The sequence below is a fragment of the Ammospiza nelsoni genome, chromosome 27 (assembly GCF_027579445.1).
Source record: "Ammospiza nelsoni isolate bAmmNel1 chromosome 27, bAmmNel1.pri, whole genome shotgun sequence".
In the NCBI taxonomy this organism is placed as follows: domain Eukaryota; kingdom Metazoa; phylum Chordata; class Aves; order Passeriformes; family Passerellidae; genus Ammospiza; species Ammospiza nelsoni.
Window position 1 is genome coordinate 5,425,692 of NC_080659.1, and position 12,429 is coordinate 5,438,120.

At 52.7% G+C, this 12,429-nt stretch overlaps 2 non-coding genes across 2 annotated transcripts; one reads left to right on the plus strand and one right to left on the minus strand.

Moving 5' to 3' along the window:
• The first annotated feature begins 11,715 nt into the window (after positions 1-11,715).
• Positions 11,716-11,788, plus strand: TRNAV-CAC (transfer RNA valine (anticodon CAC)). The gene has a single exon. It is a non-coding gene; the product is annotated as a tRNA-Val (tRNA).
• A 333-nt stretch (positions 11,789-12,121) lies between these two features.
• Positions 12,122-12,193, minus strand: TRNAG-UCC (transfer RNA glycine (anticodon UCC)). Its single transcript has one exon. It is a non-coding gene; the product is annotated as a tRNA-Gly (tRNA).
• Between the last annotated feature and the right edge of the window lie 236 nt (positions 12,194-12,429).

Here is a 12,429-nt window from a genome sequence, read left to right on the forward strand (position 1 = left end):
CCATACAACATTTCTGATTAATGCACCTGGTCACATGGCAGCTGCCAGCGACTTGTTGCTGGGCATCCAGAGGTTTCCAAGGGAACCGCTCCCTCTCCTGCCGATGCTCCTCAACAAGTGAGGGAGAGCCGCGGTTCGGTCCCGACGCCAGCTGGACAGAGGACGGGGGCAAAGGTGTGGGGAGGAACACCCGAAACAGAAAGAACTCGCGTGGAGTTCGGTGATGCTGCTCGGGCAGAGCCCTGCGGGGCGTGCTCGGCTCCCCTAGCCCTGAGTGCCTTTGGCTCAGCCCTGCCAGCCCTGAGCGCCTTTGGCTCAGCCCTGCTGGTCCTGAGTGCCTTTGGCTCAGCCCTGCCAGCCATGAGCGCCTTTGGCTCAGCTCTGCCGGCCCTGAGCCCCCTTTGGCTCGGCCCTGCCGGCCGTGAGTGCCTTTGGCTCAGCTCTGCCGGCCCTGCGTGCCTTTGGCTCGGCCCTGCCAGCCCTGAGCGCCTTTGGCTCAGCCCTGCCAGCCGTGAGTGCCTTTGGCTCAGCCCTGCCAGCCGTGAGTGCCTTTGGCTCAGCCCTGCTGGTCCTGAGCCCCCTTTGGCTTGGCCCTGCCGGCCCTGAGTGCCTTTGGCTCAGCCCTGCTGGTCCTGAGCCCCCTTTGGCTTGGCCCTGCCGGCCCTGAGTGCCTTTGGCTCAGCCCTGCCGGCCACCGCTCACCCATCCCAGCCCACGCACCCCGCACACGCCCGTCCGAGCAAACCACACCACACACTCACAACAGCTCCAGAGCAGAGATGCTCCATGGGAGTTCTGCAAGAGGAGCTCGAGGACGTGTTTCAGACCCCTTTCCTGAGGTGTGTTTCAAAAGTCTCTTATAATCACAGAGGCCTCGGTGGAAGCTCTCCACCTCTGCACGCACGGACCCAGCCTACCTGCATCCTTTGCAGGCTGGCACAGAGCTCCCACACAGACCAATCTCCTCTCCCTCCCCAAATCCCTTTCCCTGCACATGCAGCTCTGCCCACACGCGGGCGGGGCAGCCTCCACACACAGCAGCTCCTCGCACCTCCCTCCACAGTCCCTCCCTGTGGAGGTGCTACCTGCAGGCATCAGGCTCTGAGCACCTCAGCCCTGGAGTGATCCCTGCCTGTTTGCACACACAGCAGAGAGCCACACACAAGTTGGGAAATACCTCCAATATCACTGAGTCCAACTGTTAACTCAGTGCTGCCAAACCTACCTACAGACCTTCCAGTGCAAAGGGAAACTGAGGCACAGGCAGTCTCTGTAACCTCTCTGCAGGTCAGAGAGTACTCAGAGCCACAGCTTTGAGCACAGCAGGAGGAGGCTGCAGGACAGAGGATCACAGAGTGGTTTGGGTTGGAAGGAACCTTTAAGATCACCCAATTCCATCCCCTGCCACAGGCGGGGACACCTTCCACTAAACCGTTTACATGAAGGGAAGGAAAAGATTCAGTCTGGTTCCTCTACTTTGTAACTTAGTAGTATGTCACAACGTTTCATGCAGGCGGTGTATCCGACTGAGGAGAAACGTTATTTGGACTAAGACCAAAGGATTTGCAAGAGGAGTGTCCTGAGTTTGGTTTGGGTAATGTTAGTTTTCATTCTAGTAGCTGGAGGCACGACCAAAACTGCCTGCGAGACAGCGTTAAGTGAAGGATGCACCAGGAAAGTACAACTCCAGGAGGGGCAGGGAAGGCTACGAATGAACAGCAGCTCGTTAGAGTCGAGGTCTGGACAGGCTCAGACGCTGCTGTGGGGCTGAGCTCCCCCTCCACGCTCAGATTACGCCTGCGAAAGGACAAGCAAGGGGTGTTTGTGTGGAATAACCCACTTTTAATGAGCCGTCTGCCAAAGGCACAATCGAGGAGCGGCAGAGTCGCTGACGCCTCGGGGGAGTGGGGATGTCTCTCCTGCCTTTATCTCGGTGCCGCATTGAACCCCGTGTGCCTGCGCTTGAACTGGTGACATTGAGACCATCGCAGACATAATGAGGAGGAAGAGGTCGCTCCGAGGCGTGTGCCTGTCCTTGGTGGGGTTTGTGCTCACGGCTCCCGCAGGAGACGCTCGGCTGCTGCAGCACTTGAAAGGAGAATATTGTAAAAAACAAAGCCCGTGCAAACAGAGTAAACAAGGAGCTTGAGAACTGGATCTGTCAGGGACTAGGGTAGCTTGTAAAGAGAGGTTAAGGGAAAAAAAATTAAATAAATAAAAACAAGCTGAAGAGCAAACAAGAGCACTGGAGGCAATATTTCCACAAGCATTAAAAGTAGAACCTGTGCTCCATTTTCAGAAGCGCTTTTAACACATAGAACTCATAATCACATGCCCTTCCAATAAAATCTGGGATTCTACTTCCCTCAGGTATTTTAGATGCTGCTTCTCTCAACACAGGGAGTCAGTGCCCCAGTGAAATTACCAGGCCAGTTTAAAACAAACAAAAAGAATTGGTTTTTCACACAGCACGTAATTAAATCTTGGACTCGTTTGCCACAGGATATCTTGTAGCCTGAAAATATAAATAGGTTCAAAAGGTTTTAGACAAGATTACGGAGGTTTGGTCTATCAGTGATGATTAAACCTAATAGTTTGGATGCAACATCCAAGCAGACCCCACAGATTGCTGGAAGCTACAAAGCTGCAGCTGGGAGAAGCCTTATTCTTTATACAGCCTTGTGACCTGTCCTGGGTATCTTCCTCTGGTCACACCCAGGCCCAGCACACTGGGACAAGGACGTGTCTCCTGTGGAGCAGTCAGACCATGTTTATAGTGCTCCCTGCACCCCACTCCAACTCAAACACCCAAGCCTTGTTTTGGATGAAAATGATGGAAAATAAACCCCTTGTGAGGCGCTGCAGCGTGTGCTCTGCTAGAGAGCAGTCTTATTCATTAAGGGAATGGTCTTGTATGCATTTGGGCCTGTTATCAGTGACACTCCAAAGGGAAATTGACTACTTAAACCTATTATATCACTGCTTTATTCACCGTGTGCTGCCATTTACCTCCTACATGACGCTGGGCTCTAATAGCACCAGTTCTGAGAAACCCTGCACATTAGCCACAAGCAGCTCATTAATCCACTGTTTTCATTCTTGCAAAAAAATGGGCTCCAACCACATGAGAGCTCAGATGCCGAGTGCTCAGCCAGAACCAAAACAGCTCTGTTGTGCCAGCAGTTCTGAGGTAGCCCCAAACAGAACAGCACTTGCAGCTGATGGAGCACAAAGGGGGATCCTTGGGCTTGGAGGAACGAGGGCTGTGCAACCAAGGAGCAGGACAAAGCTGTCAGCCAGCAGCTGCTGTGGGGAGACGTGGAAAATCCAATTCCTGGAGGCTCCAAGCCAGGACTGTGTGGTGTTCACTGGGATGCAGCTCCATCCCAGGATATCAATTGTCCCAGGCAGAAGGAAAAAAATGAAAGGCATGTCTTGAACTCCAGCACAGGGAGTCCACGAGCAGGCTGGCGACTGGCAGAATTAATTCCGAGCAGGTACAATGAGCTCTTCCTCGAGAGCCCTTGAGGAAAATGAAAGGCCCCATGTGCCAGCCCCAGGCACAGCCCGGGGAGTCCTTTGGCCGCTCCGCAAACACGAAGAGGTTGTGGCACAAAGCAGCTGCCACATCTGTTCCATCAGGGACAAGAGCCCTGTAAGGGCCTGGCCTTTCTCTCCCGAGCCTGCTCCTGCTCTGTGCTGAGGAGCCAAGCTGCTCCATCTCCTGGCTGCTGCATTCCCTGACCCAGCTCCTCTCCATCCAGGGCAGAGCTCCTGCAGGGCTGCGTGGGTGTCTCCAAACAGGATTATTGCTGCTGAAATCTCCAAGGCCAACAAACGAACCCTTAACTGGAAGATGGACAGGAGCTCGCATGAAAAAAACTGTTCATCTATGTGGGAGTAATAGAACATCTGTGTTCACAAACGAGGCACAAACCAGGAACAAGGGGCAATACTTCTTCATGAATGAGAGTTCAGGAATCTGAGTTCTGTTCTTCTGGTCACTTTTTCCTGTCTTATTTATCCTGCCAGCTCTGTCACATATCTCTCCCAAAACCATCAGGGTGCACAGAATGTAGAATATCCTGAGCTGGAAGGGACCCACATGGATCATCAAGTCCAATTCCTGAAAGTGTTGCTTTATTTGAGCTGGCTTAGTGAAAAATGTAAGCAGGGAAATCAGACTTAGAGGCGAGCAGTTGAGTTTATTTCTGCTCTTGGGAGAGGACATGAGTGAAACGGGAGGCAAGGGGTAGAGGGCTGCTGGTGGTGACAGAATTCCTGCCTGGCTGGGCTCAGTCCTGCTCAGGAGAACTGACAGCCCCACCATGCACACGGCCCAGGAAGACCGAGGTAGATAAAATCCCTCCTGCCAAAAGGAAATGTGATTCCAGGATCCTGCACCCTCCCTGCTCCAATGTGTCTGTGCAGAACAGCTCTCAGTGAGCAGGGAGCTGAGAGGCACTTACAGAGGCATTTAGTCTCACACAAAACATTCTCCTGGGGCACGAGGGGGATGGAGCAAGGCCGGGCAGACTCCTCTCATCCAGCTCCACTGAAATCAATACGTGATTAGACAGCACCTCCAGCCCTTAATATTCCACCTCTGCCCAGTACCGTGTTTGTGTTGAACAAGGAAGATCTGGGCTAGACATGGGGAAAAATTCTTTGCAGGGATGGGAATAATATATCCTGCAACAATCACTACCCAGCTACAGAGACCTCCGGAGCCCTGAGCAGTGTGGGTGCCAGGCCCCAGCTCCAGGCTGTCTCTGCCCCTTTCCAGCTGAAGCCGCCGTGCCAAGCGCCCCGACAAACAAGCTGCAAACCCCTCTCCCCATCTCCTGCCTCTCCCCGCCCTACCTGAGGCCCTGTTTTCTCTCGTGATGCTTCTAATGAAACTAAGTGGCTGCGAGCAGAAAGTTTCCACTTCCCGCCTCGGGGCTGATTAGCGCGGAGCTGCCACCGGCTGGACGGGGACCCTCGGGGGAGCGAGGCAGCCGCGCTCCGTGCCCTCTGCTCAGCGAGCACCATTAGAGCACCGACTGCCTAGCCTGGCAACCGAGGGAGCAGCACCTCGCTGCTCTGCCTGCTGGGGCCGAGGTCTCTGGAAAACACGGGCTGGTGCGTGGATGGATGATATCCTCCAGTCCTTGGCGCACAATTGCCGCAGCAGAACACAGAGAGGAAGAAGTGAAGTTCTTTTATCAGGCATGCTGCAACAATCTTGGCTGGTGCTGCTCAAGGAGAGCTGGTGTCACGTATTTGCAGAAAGAGTGGTCAGATACTGGAATCATCTACACAGTGATGTGGTGGAGTCATCATCCCTCGAAGAGTTCAAAAAAAGACTGGATGTGGCACTTGCTGCCATGATCTAGTTGAATTGTTAGAACATGGGTTGGACTTGATGATCTTACAGGTCTCTTCCAGCCTTGAATTTCAGTGATTCTGTGATTCTGTGATTTTTGTGTGTGCTTATTGCTGTCAGGAGACATTTCCCTGCATCCCTGGTGGATGGAGACTCTGTGTCCCCTGAGGGGGGGAAAGGGGCAGGTGCCAGGTGCTGCTCCATCTCTCCATCGTGAACAGGGCTGGCCCATGCCACACGCCCTCTCTTGCTCTTGGGCTACACTCCCACACCACCTCAGAGTCCCCGGCAGTTCCTGGAAATCTGGGCTGAAACAGAAGGCTTGGGTTGCCCTGTGATCACCTTTGGGATGCAAGGGGAAAGTAAACAAGATTCTGCTCAGCACTGCAGAGACCAACTGCTCCAGCGTTGCCTGGCAGATGGGGCCCAAGAGGGAGACCATATGTTTGTGAGAGAAGCCCTAAACTTCTCCCTGTGAGATCCTGGCCTGAAGAGATCCAACAGAGTTCAGTGGGTGCAGAGGCACAGGGGAGCAGCCGTGACCTGGAGGGTTCCTCCAGTCCTTGGTGGGCAACTTCCAGAGCTGAGCCAGGGCTTGGGCCTTGAGTCTGTGAGCTGTTGGGTTCCTGAGCTTTGCTATTCCCTACATTCATTTTTTTCTCTCTCTCTCTCCACATCTCCACCCTCTTTTCCTCTTGGCAGTCCTTCCCAAGTTCGTGCAGTGCTGTGGAGCAGTCTGTGTTCCCTGCTGCAGAGCTGGGCAGGGGCTGTGTGCTTCACAGCTGGCACAGCTCTGCCCTCTGCCACCCTCCTTGTGCCACAGAGCCCACCTGGCTGTGCCAAGGCCACCTGCCCAACCCCTGACTGCTGACACTTCACCTGGCTCCTGCAGCACATCCCAGTGGTGCCAGCAGGGGTTAAAAAGAGGCACACTGGGGAGGCTGGAGAAGTGCTGTCAGACCTAAGGGCAGGGGCTGGCATCTCAGAGAGAAGGGGATGGCATCCAGGGAAAGCTGGAGAAGGAAAGAGCGATTTGCTGCTAGTCAGCATGTCTGGGGAGCTGGGAACAGACTGCACTGAAGCGATAATAACACCTGGAACAGCAGGGTGGTCGTTCCCAGCTGGCCCCGCGCTGGGCTCGGGCTCTCTCACATCTCCCCCCCTGCAGCCAGGGAATCTGAGGCACTGGGGTGGCACAGGTCACCCAGGCAGGGAAGAGCAGAGCTGCCACAGCCTCCTGGCTCTCCTTCTGCCCCAGCTCCATCCTCCTTGCCTGGGGAGTGGGAAGGCGCTGGAGCTCTTGGCTTAATTAGAAGTAACAGCTGAAGCACTTGAGAAACAAAAGCTCCTTTCTATCTCTGCCCCACTTTTACTTGGGAGCCAGGGGTGGGGAGCAAATTGCTTGGAAGCCAGAAAGCGCCCTGGATCTTGTCACCATGGCTGCACAGGCACAGCCTCCTGTTATCTCCGGAGGAACAAAACCCTCCTCCCACCCTCCCTTGTCTCAGCTGGAGCTGATAAAAGGAGAAGAAATAAACAAAACAAATAATAGTAGTAATAAGAATAGAAAAATTCCCCAGCCCAAACCAGCAAATAAATATTCAGAGAATGAACCGATCTTCTGCAGAACATATTATTTTCTGCAGTGGATTTTGGGTTGTTGGAGAAGACTCCAATGAGTATTTCAGGTTATAGAGGCCATCTCAGGAATACTGGGATTTACACAGTCACAACTCAGGAGCATCCCAGACGATGCCATTTGCTGGAGAATAACAATCTCTACCTATATCCACATAATTGTACCATTCTGATTTATTTTCATATACGGATGTCTGCAGTAATAACATGATCAGCTATAACTTTTATGTCTTTTTGTTTGGAACCCACAATGATCACACTCCTAAGCTGTCAGCAAGAGCTGGATTCCTGCCTCTTCTGCTTCTGGGCCACCGCCCGTGCAGGGACGGAGAGTGTTGTGAAATGCTCCCTGAGCTCTGGCAGCCTTGGGGCTGTCACCATTCCCTGGGGAGCCTGGGCAGTGCCCACCACCCTCTGGGGGAAGAACCTTTTCCCAATATTTCACCTAACCTTCCCCTGACAGACAACACGTTTTTGTGCTGCCACAGTTAAACTGCTTTTGGTACCTGGGCACCTCCAGTCTCCGCTGCAGTGTGGGCTTTAGAATGTAAATCAGAATGCAAACCAAAGAGGGCTGTTGCTGTTTTTGTTGTGTTCTCACCACTAAACAGCTAAAAACACACCAAATAGTATAGCTGTAAAGCAGTGAAAACTAGCAACCATATATTTGTATTTTGAGAGAAATTAGGGCTATTATGGTTGCTCCAGACGGGCTTCCTACAGGAACTGGGTGGATAATTTCACTGGGTGCTTCATGCACCAGAGCTCTGCCCATCTGCTGAAGGGAACATACCTTTTAACAACATGTCTCGTTTTGGCTGCGTGCCTTCAGGGCCACCTCCCTACAACAGGCACTATTTCAGTGCTTAATTACATTTACTGTTAAAAAGGACAACTTATTTTTAGTGCCTGTCTTTGCAGTATCAGCTGGTGGCCACGGAATATTCCGCTGCCTGTGTGTGCCCATGGGAAGCAGCGTGTTTCAATCAGCCTGGGAATTATGTAGGCCATTGGAGCTGATGGCCCAGGGTAGCTCTAAGCTGTCTTGTATTAAAAAAAAAAAAATTATTCATGTGTGAACAAACAAATGAAGGGGAATAGGAACAACTGATACTATAGCTTAACCTAGTTTCCTCCTTTTGGCACTGGCTGGCACACTCAGTGCTTTGGCTCACCTACTTTTTACTATCAGTAGTAGAAATCATAACACTTGCAATTTTGGCATGCAAATTATGACTTTGTAATACAATGAACATTTTTATTAAGTATTGTTTTTTGTTTACAGCTTTTTCTTGCAACTGCAAAAGAATATCAAGCTGTCCTTCCAAAAAGACTGAATTAAATGGCTGATTATCTCTTTCCACTTTTCCACACCCACAATTTCCCCCACAAGTTTTTGTCCCAATGAAGCAAAGTGGGATCTGTAAAAGTCCAATCTGGGGTACAAAAGACCATTTATTTATTCCTGGGAGACTTGAAGGGGTGGACTCTTATTTTTAAACTTACCTGCCCTTCCTTTGCATATGGATTTACCTGGATAAATTCATTTAGACCATGACAACAGCTCGCTGAAAAGATCAGGCTCTGGCTGATAGCTCTGAGCACGCTGCTCTTGTGTCCTCCCATGGCCAGATAACATGAACATCTGCATTGCCACTGTAAAAACAGCAATGAGGATATTAATGAAACTGGGGGGAAAACTGGAACGGGGCTCCAGTGCTCACATCTTCCTGGATAACTCTCCCCAGGACTTCTCTCTGAAGGCAGACACTCAGATGGCTTTGAGAACCTGAGCTGAGATCATTTTGAGGGAGCTGCTGGCATTTCCCCAAACACACCCATGATAAAGAAGCCAGTGCAGGATTTCACAGCACACCAGGTGCTCGGGCCAGGAATGGACTTTTGGGGAACTTAGGAGGGGAAAGAAATCGGGCAATGCTGGGGATTGCAACTCAGGTCATGGAATCATGGAATACCCTGAGTTGGAAGGGTCCCCCAAGGATCATCCAACTCCAGGCCCTGCACAGGACGCCCCAACAATGAGGAGGGTTCCCCTGAGCCTCCTATTCACCAGGCTGAGCCCTCTCAGCTCCCTCAGCTGCTCCTGGTGCTCCAGACCCTTCCCCAGCTCTGCTCCCTTCCCTGGACACCCTCCAGCCCCTCAACATCCTTCTTGTCCTGAGAGATCCAAACCTTGTCGCCCCTTTGTCTCATAACCAGCCATGGCCAAAGCCCAATTTCCCAGCGTCGCACGGCTGTGGTGTGGCAGAGCTTGTTGTGCCCGCGCAGTGTGTGACCCCTCTGTCCCCTGCTGACCACGGCACCCCTTTCATGGCTCAGCATCACCTGCTGGGTGAGCGTGTGCCCCTCCACACACCCCCGAGGTGCCAGCACCCAGCAACTGCCAGCATCTGTGCCACTTGCTTGGCCTCTTTTCCTTTGTGCTGCTCCCCTCCGCCGTCGTGTGACAGCCATTGTGTGGTCCCTGCCGCACAAAAGCCAGCCTGACCTAATTTAAATCAGCGCTATTGAAGCCGTCCTTGTTTTATCTCCCGGCACAAGGGCTGCGCTCCCCGTTTCAGAGGCAGGAGAAATGAATGGCTAATTGGGGGGGTATTGTGCGCGGCAGCAGCGTCGTCTCCCGGCCCTGATTGTCGGCTCTCCTGCTCAGGGTGCTTCCAGCTCCCCTCTTGGAGCAGCCACGCAGGGTTTGGGAGTGGAGGGAGGAGAAGGGGAGAACGGGGCTGTGCAGCCAGCATGGTGTGTCAGGGAAACAATGCCGAGCATGGCTGCAGTGAGACCTGGGGGAGGGCTCCTCGCTCAGAAAGGGCAGATGCTGGTGATAATAGAAGAGAATATCCAGCCTTCCCCTCCAAATGAGCCCCCGGGTTCTTCTTTCCCTGCCACAGCCCTTCCTGGTGCTCTGGGGATCATCCACGGGGAGTGGGTGAGGCCCAGGGGTGGGAAGTGCTGGCAGTGAGGAAGTGTGGTAGGTCACGGGCTGGAAGGGAGAATGCTGCAGGATCTTTGTCCTGTGGGCAAAGTTTGAGCCGTCCCTGACAATGGATCTTTGTCAGAAAAGCCAGACCATCCCCGGGAGCCATTCCAGCAAGCAGCAAGCAGCAGGAAAAGGGCCCCAAAGGCAGCGCTGCCCACACGAGGAGCATCCAGAGCCCACGGCTCGGTGTGGTGCTGCCAGAACCAGGCACCACCACGGGATCCGGGTGGGTTTGGGGGTTCACACCAACAACACGACATCTTCCATGGAATTCCTGCCTATGCCTCCCACAGGTACCTCCCAAGAGCTCCCTCGCTGGCGCTGTTTGTTCTGCGGCGCCTCTCTCCACCATGGCCAGGCTGAAAGAGGGCTGCAGAAGAAAACAAAACCCAAAGCGTTTCAATCTTCCCATGGATGGCCTGGGGTCACTCACAGATCCACCTCCCCCTGCTCGAGGGACAGAACCTTGCCCCCAGCTATCGATCAGCTCTGCCCCAGCACGCTCAGCTGATGCTCAGTGCAAAGGTTGTAACCAATCCTCTCCGCAGCTCTGCCAGCTGCAGGCAAAAAGGGTTTCAATCCAGGATGTTTAACAACAACACGAAGCAAACAACTCCTGAGACGCAGGGTTTGTCACGGACTTGGATGTAACATTATAATCCTTATCATAAATCAGATCAGAATAAAACACTGGCAAGCCCTGAAGTTAAAGGACAAGTGACAACCTCTTCTCTACCCCTTTTGGCCCCAAATCAAAAGATCAGCTACAAAATTGTAAAATTAAAAGTAGATTTTATTAAGAGCAAGTGTTATTAAAAGTGAGGTTCTTTTTGCTTTCATCTGAGCTTATGATTAATTTCTCCCTTCTAAGCTTTTCTCTGCAGCCAGCAGAGCATAAAATACACTTCAACAAAGAAAACAAAACAGGAAAACATAATTCTTATGTTACCACCTGATTGCAAGGGCTGAGGTTTTACCAAAAAGAGAAGGATTGCCATTAAATAAGTTGTTAACATTGCAGTAGGGTAAGAGGAACAAACTTAGAGCTATCTGTGATTGTCAGCTCTTGACTGAGGGTGGTGAGGCCCTGGAATGGAATTCTCAGAGCAGCTGCCCCGGGATCCCTGAAAGTGTGCAAGGCCAGGTTGGGTGGGATTTGGAGCATCCCGGACAGTGGAAGCTGTCCCTGCTCATGGCAGGGCGTGGAATGATGAGATTTAAAGTCCTTCCAATTCAAACCAATCTGGCATCTTGTCAATCTGTGATTGTCAACAGGTCTGCCCTTGGGGCCTTTCCTCTTCCAGCCCCTGTCCCCTGGGCCAGGCGGGTCCTGTCCCTCATGGGCGGCTCTCCAGGGAGCTCCACTCCCTGTCGCCACTATTCTACCGACATCTGGTGGCAGCTGCCTTAGGGAAAAGCGACATTTCTTCAGCAGCGCCCTGCGCCCCCTCAGCGGGAACCTCCCTGTGGGGCTGTGTCGTCTCTGAGGGGACCCCCGAAGTACTGCCCGGGACACGCGCCTCAGTCCTCTCCTGAGACCAGCCGGTCTCTGGGAGCTCCAATCAGTCATTGATGATAATCACTGTGCGTCCCGCGCGGCGCTTCTCAGGGTTTGCAGGTTTATTTTGAGGTCGCCGCGAGGGATGTCCGCGTCCCCTCAGTCGCCATGGTGGAAACATGGGGCATCAGTGGGAAAGGCCATGCAGAGCGGGTTTCCGTAGTGTAGCGGTTATCACGTTCGCCTCACACGCGAAAGGTCCCCGGTTCGATCCCGGGCGGAAACACCTGTTTTTCCTTCATCTCGGAGTGGGTTTTTTTTGGTGTCTGTTCATTTTCTTGTTGTTTTGTTTTGGGGGGGGGGAGTTTAAGTTTTTGGTTTGGTTTTTTCTTTTGTGTTTTTTTTTTTTTTTTTTTAATTCTGAGTTATTTGTTTATTTCCCCGCCGTCTCCTCCGGGAGTCGGGAGGAGAAGTAACCGGCAGCACGCGCCTCCCGGCGGGGCTCAAGTGGGCAAAGCGCAGCCGGGCGGGCGCTCCGCGTGCCGGTGCATCTCAATTCGGTTCGGATCATTGAGAAATGGGGGGAAAAAAAATATAATGAGGAAGAACAAAACGAACTTGCGTTGGCCGGGAATCGAACCCGGGTCAACTGCTTGGAAGGCAGCTATGCTAACCACTATACCACCAACGCCTGCTGACAACTGTCTCTCCGGCTTCCCTCAGGAGCATCACCCAGCGGGATACAACCATTCTGCTGTAGCAGGCGGCAAAGCACAATGAAAGATGAGAATGGTTCCACAGCCGCCCCACGACGGCAATAAATGCGGAATTTGGGGCCAATCTCTGAGGGAGAGAAGGATCTTTTCTCCGTGCTTTTTTTACCCTGTATCAGCCTCAATTCTCTCTGTGCCCACTCTCTCCAAGAAG